Consider the following 12,738-nt stretch of genomic DNA (forward strand, 5'->3'; position numbering starts at 1 on the left):
TACTTGGTTTCTCATTTAACCAATTGTTCCTGGTTTCCAGTCTAACAATTGGTTTGTTCCTCAATGTACAAATAGGTCATTTTTTATATACACACTATATAGACTTACATTATACACACTATACACACACACACACACACACACACACACACACACACACACACACACACACACACACACACACACACACACACACACACACACACACAGTATATAGACTTACATTATACACACACACACACTATATACACACACTACATGCACACATTTACACTATATAGACTTACATTATACACACTATAAACTCTATACACCCAATACACACTGTATAGACTTACATTATACACACAGCATACACTATCTAGACTTACACTATGTTCCCTATATATATATATATATATATATATATATATATACACACACACACACACTTACCAGAGCCCCTTCCTCTGCGGTGCTTGTGCTCTGGCAGCCTCCAGGACCTTAATCATGTGACTTCACCTTCTAGTTGCAGTCTTGCCATTATTAAGCAGCTGCTGGAGGTGTAGACAGGAGGGACAGTGCACAGCAGCACAGAGGAGCAGACTGTCAGGGAGACTCCAGCACCTGCCCATCACAATCTCTGACAGTCTGCTCTCTACAGTTGATGTTATGTGCCGCCGGCCCCCTGTTCCCTGGCCGCAATTGACTCCCCCTGCACATGACCTCCCCCGCATCTCTTTATCAGCAGGTGGGACCGATGAGCGCGAGAATGCAGCAGGCAGCAGCTCTGCATAGTTTTTTTTAAACTTATGTGCGGTTTGTGCGGCTATGGGCCCCCTGGGAGCCTTGGGCCCTGGGTGGCCGCCCGAACCGCCACTGCCTGTACTGCTCTTCACCTGCGCCAGGAAGAGTTGCTCCTTTGGACACCAGGTGAGGGCGGCTCCATGTTATATTGATGGTATACTGTGTACTGTACAGGCTCTTGAAGAAGCTCCTTTCCTCATTGTAGAAAGTGATTTACAGCCTCCAGCAGCTACAGTAGTACTTGCTTTATCTGTATTTGTTAAATGCTAAATCATCTTTTTTTATTATCTGTGGTTGACATTTTGGGGGCTTTGGAACCAATTCCTAGTTTTCCATAGAGCTATGGTCTCAAGTTACGATATTTTTAACTTACAATCCTCACCCCGGAACCAATTAATATTGTAACTTGAAGGACCACTGTATATAAATCTCTACTAGTGTACTTCTGAATAACAAGGTGGGTCACAGGACTAACTTGAAGCTCCTGGGTCCCAGTTCAAAATGTGTAATAGGGCACTGACCTACCATGTGGCATTTATAATACTTTCTTATGTGGCAGAGAGGCCTCTGGGCCCATTCAGGGAGTAACTACTACCTCTGCATAATATCAAAGGGGAGAGAAAAGACATGGACCGCACATCCACTGTATACTATGATCAATGCGGCTAGGCAAAATATTTAAATATGAACGAGAGGTTCTTTGTAACATTTTGATCAAATTGTATGCAAGCCCACTTGCCACTTCACGGCGACCTCTTAAAGTGGGTCCCTACTCTAGCGGTTGCAGCACCGCATGGCGGCTACCACCACCGCAGCACCGCTCCTGCAGAGGGAGCAACCCAGGGGCCCCTCTGTTGTTTTGTGTTACTTGGTACCAGCACTCCACACTTTTGGCCCAGCTGATTTTAATTTAGGAATGACCTCATAAGTGTTCCTGCTCCTGCTTGTACTCTCAGTCGGCCACTGGGGGCGCATGGCAAGGTGAGCTCATTCCATCTGTTCACATGTTGTGGTGCTGTGTGGTGGTGTCTGTTGCTGTAGTGCTGCACTTGTGGGGGGACGTGGCCCAGAGCCAAGGAGGCTTGGCACGGTCTGAAGGCATGGGTGCTTTTGGGCCCCTGGGTTGCTCCCTCTGCAGGAGCGGCGCTGCGGTAGCGGTAGCCGCCATGCGGTGCTGCAACCGTTAGAGTAGGGACCCACTTTCAGAGGTCGCCGTGAAGTGGCAAGTGGGCTTGCATACAATTTGATCAAAATGTTACAAAGAACCTCTCGTTCATATTTATATATTTTGCCTAGCCGCAATTGATCATTGTATACAGTGGATGTGCGGTCCATGTCTTTTCTCTCCCCTTTGAGATGAGATACTACCTCTGCATACCCTAAGGCTATGCCCCCAGGCTGGAATAACTTCCAGATGTTATGCAACTACAAGGTTCAGAAAATACCATACTTGCTGCTCCACTCAAAAGTCATACACATTATGTAGTATGCCATACATTACAGAAAGACTATATCCCTAGGGTGCCAATGTGCTGGTGCATTATATATGGAAGCATCAAGATTCATATAAGTGTTTGAGATCTGTCAGTTGAAGAAAAGCTCTATGGAGTAGAAATAACTGCAGACAATAATTAGCAATGGGTTTGACTATTTCCTGCAAAATCTCCTGGGCCTGAAGAATTCTTACACTTATTTTATTTCTGAGGGACCAGGAGGAATCTTTGAATAATAGATTAAGCTTTTAGCTGGTGAGAAATTGATGCCTGATTTCCTCATTTTACTGCAAACATTACACATTGAGACCTCTGTTTGTCTGACCATGTAATCTTCTACTGAGAAACATCATAGATAATTACTCTCAAGTGTTATGGATCCCTCACAAATACCATAAAATTAGATGATGGACCATAGCTGTCTTATATGAAGGTAATATGGATCACTTACAAAGACCAGAAAAAAATATAGTAGACCATAGGGGTCTTATATGAAGAAAATATGGATCCCTCTGTACAACCTCTATAAAAATATAATGGACCATAGTTTTCTTATATGAAGAAAATATGGATCCCTAACAAATACCATAAAATTAGATAATGGACCATAGTTGTCTTATATGAAGGAAATATGGATCCCTCACAAGTACCAGTAAAGAATATGGACCATACAGTAGTTGTCTTATATGAAGGAAATATGGATCCCTCACAAGTACCAGTAAAGAATATGGACCATACAGTAGTTGTCTTATATGAAGGAAATATGATTCCATAATAGGACGGACATAAGTGAAATTTGCAGCTTAGCTAATAGTTGACTAGACAGAAAAGTAAGGATTGAATCCAGCGGCGGTGCCACACTGCTAAACCCTCTATTGTACTTTGGAAATACCCGTACTCACTATTTTTGTTGTTTTTAACTTTGTTGATAATAAAACTTGGAAGAAGCTTCCTATTTTAACAGACCCAAAGGACTCAGCGCTGGATTCAATCCTTACTTTTCTGTCTATGCTTATACGTGTACCGACACGAGGACCCGTGCGCGAACGATACAACACATCCGTGATAAGGTGAGCTGGAGGAACCCTCCCAGAGTTTCTAATAGTTGACTAGTTGTACATGATATGGGTGTCCCTTATTTTATACATTATGCTCACAATATTTTCACTGTTAAGTGGTGGTCAGTCATCATGAGAATATTGAGGACAAGGGAATTTCTGTTAAAGTCCATCTTCACCCAAGTAATAAAACTAAGTGTACATGTGCTAATGGATGTGTCTGTTCTGCATAATTTGTGCTCCAGAGCTGTTCTTCATATTGTACTCTGATACAGGCAGTGGCAAGCATAACCATAGAGGCTAACCAACCTCTATACAATCTCTATAACATTATACACAAACACTTCCCTGTTTTCTTGTCGCATCTTGTTCTGTCCTCTCTCAATGTCTGTCTACCTTTAAAGGGGTTGTCCACTACCCAACAACTGATGACCTATCCACCGGATAGGTCATCAGTATATCATCGTGTGGGTCCGACACTCGGACCCCACACCGTTAAGCCGCTCCGGCTATTTCCGGGCACCGGATGTTATGGCACATAATGCTATGTATGAAGCTGGAAGCAGTTGGCTCCATACATTGCATAGCGGCCGTGCTGCAGAACCGCAGCTCTGCTCCTATTCGCTCGCTGCTATTCAGTGGCCGGAGCCAACTGCTTCCAGCTTGTACGTCCGAGGCTCGGAACAGCCAGAGCGGCCTAACGGTGCGGGGTCCGGGTGTCGGATCCCCACAGATCATGTACTGATGACCTATCCGGTGGATAAGTCATCAGTTGTCCAGTAGTGGAGAACCCCTTTAAGGCTTCCCCTTTACTAATCTAACAAAACCCCTCGCTCTATGCACATCACCAACTTTTCTTATTATCTTCATTCCATCCTCAAGTTCGGACACTTCTCCTCCAAACTTAGCCTAGGACTGGGGGGCATCTTTCATAACAGCTGGTCTCATCACTGTTCTTTTGAAGGACCCAATATGAGTTATCGTCTGTGACCAGTGGCGTAACTACCGCCGTAGCAGCAGTAGCGGCTGCTACGGGGCCCGCGGCATGAGGGGGCCCGTGTCGCCCGCCGGCACGGGCCCCCACCATGGCCGGAGGCTCCGCTAGCAGCCGCTATGGCTGCTACAGCGGGACGCCACTAAACACTACGGCAGAGCAGAGAGGTATCTCCCCGCTCTGCCATTAACTGGTTCCCGACCGCCGGCTGTATTTTTACAGCCAGCGGTCAGGGACGGGTCCTTAAAACCCGAGCCATAGACTTTCTACGGCTCGGGTTTTAACTTGCTGCCCGCGCGATCGGGCAGCTGAATGTCGGGTCTCCGGCTGTCAGTGACTGCCGGGGACCCTGAGGAGAGGATAGAAGCAGCTTTCGCTGCTTCTGTCTTCTCTGATCACTTGTACACAGCGCTGAATGCGCGCTGTGTACAGGAATAGAGACAGCAGCAGCGGCGCTGTCGCTATTCCTCCCGGTGATCATGTGACTGGTCACATGATCGCCGGGTGCCGTTACTGACAGACTGCTGCTGGGTCTTACTAGACCCAGCACAGCCCTATTAGTGACAATCGTCACTATGAGAGGGCTGATTTCCCCTGTAACTGGGGCTGCTGTGCAGCTCCAGTTACAGTGGAAAAGATGGTGTAAAAGAAAGAAGAAAATATATAAAGTTCCCCAAAGGTCTTCTTTGACCTTTGAGGGACAGACCATAGTAATAAAAAATAAATAAAGTAAAGTGCAAAAAAAATAGAAATAATAAACACACATAAAATACCCACCCCAAAAAAAAAAACGCCAATCATTGTTGTAACGCTAGCGCTGACCCAATTACCCTAATATAGACATGTAATATATAAAAATTTACGGTAGACAATGACGATCACAAATAAAAGGTCTATTTTAGGGTAAAACTATGTTATTACCAAAAAAAAAATAGCTGAAATGTAAAAAAGCTTATTTTTTTACTATTATTATCAAACTTTATGAATAAAAATTCTAAAATAGCAAAAAAGGTGTGTATAAAAACGATAAAAAATGAAACCTGCATTGTCTACGGAAAAAACGTCGCAAAAATCATGTCGTTAGCCCAACAAATAAAAAAGTTATAGCCATTTAACTAACACGTGCTAAAAATTGCTAAACGGTGTCTGGTCCTGAAGGAGCAAAATAGAGCAAAAGACATGTATCCCCCCCCCTCTCCACAGGACATGTATCCCCTCTCCACAGGACATGTATCCCCTCTCCACAGGATGTCCACAGGACAGGGGATACATGTGTGATCGCTGGCAGCGATAGGGAGAACGGGGGACTGAAAGTCCTCTGAAGTTCTACATCACAAACCTCGAACTTCCGGGGTCTGTGTCGGCAGCTCCGTAGAAATGAATGGAGCGCCGGTCGTGCTTGTGCGCATGCGTGACCAGCGCTCCTTTCATTTTTATTGAGCTGCGCAGACGCCGGAAGTCAGAGGTTAGTCATGGAGAAGTTCAGGGGACTTTCAGTCCCCCGTTCTCCCTATCGCTGCCAGCGATCACTCATGTATCCCCTGTCTTGTGGAGAGGGGATACATGTATTTTGTAGGACACACTGTAGGTCACATTTTTTTGGGAGGGGGGACGCTGTATGGCGTTCCCTACAGGGGGGGGAACGCTGTATGGCGTTCCCTACAGGGGGAGGTGGCTGTATGGCGTTCCATACAGGGGGGGAGCTGTATGGCGTTCCCTACAGGGGGGGAGCTGTATGGCGTTCCCTACAGGGGGGGAGCTGTATGGCGTTCCCTACAGGGGGGGAGCTGTATGGCGTTCCCTACAGGGGGGGCTGTATGGCGTTCCCTACAGGGGGGGGCTGTATGGCGTTCCCTACAGGGGGGGGGGCTGTATGGCGTTCTCTACAGGGGGGGCTGTATGGCGTTCTCTGCAGGGGGGCTGTATGGCGTTCTCTGCAGGGGGGGCTGTATGGCGTTATCTACAGGGGGCTGTATGGCGTTATCTACAGGGGGGCTGTATGGCGTTCTCTACAGGGGGGGCTGTATGGCGTTCTCTACAGGGGGGGCTGTATGGTGTTCTCTACAGGGGGGCTGTATGGCGTTCTCTACAGGGGGGCTGTATGGCGTTCTCTACAGGGGATGTATGGCGCTATCTACAGAGGGGGGGCTGTATGGCGTTATCTACAGGGGGGGGCTGTAAAAAAGGCACTATCTACAAGGGGGGGGGGGTTTGTGTGACACCTAGGGGAGGGGGGGCCCCAGTCAAAAGTTTGCTATGGGGCCCAGTCTTTCCTAGTTACGCCCCTGTCTGTGACTATGACAGTACTATATGTCCTGTTAGAAGACGAGACTCTGAGGTCATTTTGATTGAAAGATGCTGAGAGGAAAACATCATTTGAGAGTAGAAGCGGGCATCATACACAAACATGGTATATGGAATGTTTATCTGTTACATAAGCCACAAGATGTCATAGACATGAAATAGTTTCCAGGATCCACCATTTTCACCAACAATCTCATGTCTATTAGGACAGCCTCACACTCTGAGGGAAACAGTGATAGGACAGTTTCAACCCATTTGAAAATCCACAGCATTAGAAAATGTTAAATTTTTTGCTTTGGGCATCAAGGTCCAAAACACCCCTGTCATAAAAGAGTTAAAATAAGTCAGTAAACACTAAAAAAAAAAAAAAAAAAAAGACTGTGTTGGGTGTTTAGTTGGGTTCCTTTCTCTAATATTACATCTTGTTTAAATCAAGAACAGTAGAAATGTGGAAAGAGGGGCATACTTTTTTTTATACCACTGTGTTGTGTATACAAGCATTATATAATGTATTTGAGTACATAAAAAAAGAAGAACATTACCTATTTTTGCCACCAGGAGGCAGTAAAAGATTAATTCTAATATTATAATATTACTATCTATAAAATAATTCACAAGATAAACTGTGCTCCAGTCCTCTAGTTTTAAGTTGTAGAGCAAATACAAATAGTTTTTCTTCTCATTTAATTTGTAATATTTTCCAAGATAAATCACAGGACTAAGTAAATGTTAAAATGTAAATGTATAATTTGTTTGCCATGACATTGCTATTGTAATACTGCTGGAGTGTTTGGACGCGAGTGTTTTAGATCAGTGTTCTGTTTTTTTTTCTTGGCAATGGTATAGAGTGAAGATAGCTACTCACATAGAGATAGTGGAGCCTCCATACTGACTCAACAATGAGCAATGTGTGTCTATGATAGAAGTGCGAAGAGGCCACTCGACAGTGGGGTCCCACCCTTTACTATTAGGCTGGGTTCACACGAGCACATTACGTCCGTAATGGACGGAACATATTTCGGCCGCAAGTCCCGGACCGAACACAGTGCAGGGAGCCGGGCTCCTAGCATCATAGTTATGTACGACGCTAGGAGTCCCTGCCTCTCCGTGGAACTACTGTCCCGTACTGAAAACATGATTACAGTACGGGACAGTTGTCCTGCAGCGAGGCAGGGACTCCTAGCGTCGTACATAACTATGATGCTAGGAGCCCGGCTCCCTGCAGTGTGTTCGGTCCGGGACTTGCGGCCGAAATACGTTCCGTCCATTACGGTGGTAACATGCTCGTGTGAACCCAGCCTTACACATAAGTGCCTGCAAATTTTACACTGCTCTAAAGACCCCATTAAAGACCATTTACACCTAAAATGTATTAATGATAGATGAAACAAGTATCTATGTATGAATACAATTTTGGTGCAGTACTTTTCCTTTTATTTGGCTCTAATGGTCCATGCACACAACATTGCCGCATGCACTGACCCTGTTGACCCTGCAGAACACAGTCTCTATGGATCCGTATTAACCCCATAATGACCAGGCCATTTTGTGCGTTAATGACCAAGGATTATTTTTTGTTTTTTCACTGTTGCATTCCAAGAGTCGTAACTTTTGTTTTATTCCGTCGACATAGCTGTATAAGAGCTTGTTTTTTGCGGGACGAGTTGTATTTTTCAATTGCCTAATTTTTGGGTGCATATACTATATTGATTAACTTTTATTAACTTTATTTTAAGAAAGAATTGAAAATAAACGTCAATTCCAGCATTGTTTTTCACGTTACAAATTTACGCCGTTCACTATGCGGCAGAAATAACGTTACCTTTATTCGATGGACCGGCACTATTATGGGGATACCAAATATATAGAAGAGGCTGGACGCAGCTGCAGGCTTGAGGGAAGCCGACATGACCGTCCTGGTAGGGAAAGGGTTAATGTTAAGAGGTGAGGGAAAGGTGAAGAAGCTGAAGGAGGGACGGGGAGGAGCTAGGGGGGACGGGGGGGCCGTTACTGCGCTTCCCGCTGTTTCTCGGCATTGAGCCGGAAGCAGCGGGAGGAGTAGTACACAAGAAGCAAAGCTCCCCGTTGCCCGGCTTTTTAGTATGGCAGAGGCCCTGATTTTAGAGCGGCTGCGTGCCGCTGCTGTGCACCACGGTCCCGGATGGCTGGAGGAGACCGTGGCTGCATTAACGCGGATCCCGGACGCCGTTTCGCCACGTCGGGCACGGCGTTCGGGGTCTGTTGTAAGGGACAGGCTCCCCTCCCCCGGCCCCCCTACGAGCATGGCTATGGCGGCGGGGGGGGAGTCGGCAACAACCGCTCCTGCGCTGGGCAGGCAGAGAGCGGTAGCAGGGGTGACGGCGATGCAGGCTGTGTCGACCCGTCCCTCTCGGCGGTCCCGACCTCCAGAGCGCCTGAGTCCGGAGGTAGTCCCGCGGACACGGCGTCGCAGAGGGAGCCCGATCCCGGACGCTGCAGGCCAGGCAGCTGGGAGGACCGCCCCTTCCCAGGCCCTGCGTCCTGGCAGGAATCCCAGGCCGCGACGGGGTCCGGCGGTAAGCAGGGAGTCGCAGGCCGGGCTCCCTGTCACCCCTCCCCCATCAGATGGAAGATGTCAAGAGCAAGGTACGGTCGCCCCGCATGGTGATGTTCCGGCCAGGGGGCAGGCTTCGTCAGGATCGTCTAGACGGACGACTAGATCTGCAGCGACGTCGAGGCAACAGGTCCGGTCGGAAGTCTGGGTCCCGGCGGTCGGGCGGCAGGTTGCCGGCCCATCGGTCAGCGCGTCCTCATCCCCTTTCCGAAGAGGTCGTTGGGAGGGACAGTCGTCGGCGAGAGAAGAACTGGAGGAAGGTGAACTGGACGTCTATCGTCGAGGTCAGGATGGTCCGGCTGACGGGAACACAGCGCCTGTGCAGCCCGGTGAGTGTATAACTCCTTTATTGTCTTATCCAGCGATTTTTATGTCGGGTGTCGGCGGGGGGGCTGCTAGCATAGCATCGGGGGCCGGTAGTGGCGCGGGCGGACGCGACGGAGCGGGTTTGGCAGATTTAGTGGGTTGCTTACGGGAGCTGGTGGGGCGCCTGGATAGGGCCGCGGCGCCGGTAGTAACGGAAGTGTCCCCTGCGGTAGTTTGGGAAGGCCCCAGGGAAGTGGGATCGTTGCAGGCGCGTCCTGTGGTGGCGGTTAGAGAGGCGGTCGCGGTGTCGGTGCAGACTGAGGCACAGAAGGACGGCGATCGAGTGCGCATGGACGATCGTGCTCGGGGGGAGGTGTATGTTTGTTTTGAGGGTCCGTTGGGGGCGCATTTAAAGCAGGAGGTGCGTGATCGGATCTGGAAAGATGAATATGTTGAAATTTTTTCTCTCTTGCCGCTGGCTAAATTCAATTTGGATAAGAGCAAGCGGGATGAGAGTAAAAAGGACGAGGAGGAACGGCGGCGGTATAGGCTTATCCCGCAGACGTTCGTTAATTGGTCGCAGGCGTTCGCCATATTGGCTAGTGTGATAGGGGAAAAGGCGCCGGAAAATTGTTCGGCGTTATTTTGTTATTTTGATGCTATTGGGGAGGCTCATAGGGCGTATGGGGGTCAGGCGTGGCTGCGATATGATGAGCAATTCCGTCAGCGGAAGGCGGTTCGGCCGGCGATTCGGTGGGACCAGAAGGATATTGCTCTCTGGTTACGGGTTACGGTTCCGGTTAGGCAGCCCTTTCCCGGGAGCGGTGGCCAGGGAGGCCAGACTAGTCAGAGTGGACCAAGCGGCGGGGGAAAGGCGGGGTTTTGCTGGCAATTCAATGAAGGCCAGTGTAAGTTCGGGGCCACGTGCAAGTTCAAGCACGTGTGCTCCGAGTGTAATGGTGCATCACACGGGGCGGCAAAATGTCTGCGTAAAAAGAGGTCCGGGAACCAGCACGGGGCTGGTCAAGGGGGTGTCGCCGGTGAGGGTGGAAAGGATGGCCCCTTATCTAAATGAGTATCCGGATAGGGCGGCGGCTAAGTTGCTTTATGAAGGGTTTAGTGTTGGTTTTGTTATTCCTCCGCCTCCTTATGAGGTTCCGGTTACGCGGAGAAATTTAAAATCGGCTTACGTGCATGCGGAAGTCGTGTCGGAAAAGTTGTTAAAAGAAGTTTCGTTGGGGCGCATGTCGGGGCCATTTGTGGAGTCGCCGGTGAAAGATTTAGTTGTGTCCCCTTTGGGTATTGTCCCTAAACGCGAGCCCGGGAAGTTTCGTTTGATTCAACATTTATCGTATCCCAAAGGTTCGTCGGTAAACGACGGGATTGATCACGAGTTGTGTTCCGTAGTTTATACCTCATTCGATAAGGCGGTGGGGTTAGTGCGGGCTGCGGGTCTGGGGGCGCTGCTAGCAAAAATCGACATCGAGGCGGCGTTTAGGTTGTTGCCGGTGCATCCAGAAAGCCAACGGCTGTTGGGCTGTTTTTGGAATGGGGCCTTTTACGTGGATCGGTGCCTTCCGATGGGGTGTTCTCTTTCTTGTGCATACTTCGAGGCGTTTAGTAGCTTCGTGGAGTGGGTAACGAGGGGAGTATCCGGGGTCGATTCGTTGATCCATTACTTAGATGATTTTTTGTGCGTTGGCCCGGGGGGTTCGCCGGTTTGCGGTAACTTGCTTCATGCCCTGCAGAAGGTGGCGAGGGATTTTGGGATCCCTTTGGCGCCGGAAAAAACGGAGGGCCCGGTAGCGACGATTTGTTTCTTGGGAATCGAAATTGACTCGGTGGCAATGGAGTGTCGGCTCCCGGCGGATAAGCTGGGTGCTTTGAGGCTGGAGGTGCGACGGGCTTGTAGAAGGAAGAAAATGTCGTTGAGGGAGCTTCAGTCGCTGCTGGGGAAGTTGAATTTCGCCTGCCGGATTATGCCGATGGGGAGGGTGTTTGGTAGAAGGTTGGCGGCGGCAACGGCGGGAGTGCGGGCGCCGCATCATTTTGTGAGGCTCAAGGAGGAGCACCGAGCTGATCTTCAGGTTTGGGATGACTTCTTGGGCCAGTACAATGGTCGCTCGCTATGGATGGCCCCAGCGCAGGATACGAGTGATCTGAATATTTTCACGGATGCGGCTGGGGCGGGTGGCTTTGGAGCTTACGGGGGAGGTCCGTGGTGTGCAGGTCAATGGCCGGCTAGCTGGGTGTCCAGTGGATTGACGCGGAATCTGGCCCTGCTCGAGCTGTTTCCCATCGTGGTGGCGGCTACCATTTGGGGGGACAGGCTCAGGGATAAGAAGGTCCGTTTTTACTGCGACAACATGGGTGTGGTGCTTGCCATTAATAACATCACGGCGTCCTCTCCTCCGGTAGTTCAATTGTTGTGACATTTAGTGTTGGTGTGTTTGTCGCTGAACGCGTGGGTGGTGGCGGTGCATGTCCCGGGTGTACGGAATTGTGTTGCTGATGCTCTTTCTCGCTCGCAGTGGGACCGGTTTCGGCAATTGGCTCCGGGAGCGGAACGTATTGGTTTGGCGTGTCCGGATCATCTATGGGATCTGGTATCGGTCCCGTAGAGCAGCTGTTACAAAGGTCTTTGGCGGGCACGACGTGGAGGGCTTATGCTGCTTGTTGGAGGCAGTGGGAGGAGTGGGTAAGAGAGTTGGGTGATGTCAATACGGATAGAGACAGGTTGGTGGCACTTTTGTATTGGTTAGGGGATGCCTGGGAGGCGGGGTTTTCAGTAGCGAAGGTGAACCGGTTTATATCCGCGGTGGCGTTTGGGCTTAAGTTGCGGGGCTTGCGGGATGTATCGAAGGAATTTCTGGTATCGCAGGCTTTGAAGGGGTTGCGCAGAGGTAGGGTGGAGGCGGATAGTAGAAGGCCGGTGTCGTTTGCTTTGCTGGGTTTGTTGGGTGGTTCATTGGCATCGGTATGTCGTTCTTCAGATGAAATGGATTTGTTTCGGTTGGCTTTCTCGTTGGCGTTCTTCGGAGCATTTAGAATAGGTGAGTTGGTGTCGCCAAGTACTAAACAGGCAGGGGGGCTGAGATCTGGGGAGGTGAGCCTTTTTGCAGATCGGTTGGAGGTATGGTTGCGTAGATCAAAAACTGACCAATTAGGGAAGGGAAAACTGATAGTTTTGTTCGCTCTCCCGGG

This window comes from Rhinoderma darwinii, chromosome 4 (genome assembly GCF_050947455.1).
Source record: "Rhinoderma darwinii isolate aRhiDar2 chromosome 4, aRhiDar2.hap1, whole genome shotgun sequence".
NCBI classification, from domain to species: domain Eukaryota; kingdom Metazoa; phylum Chordata; class Amphibia; order Anura; family Rhinodermatidae; genus Rhinoderma; species Rhinoderma darwinii.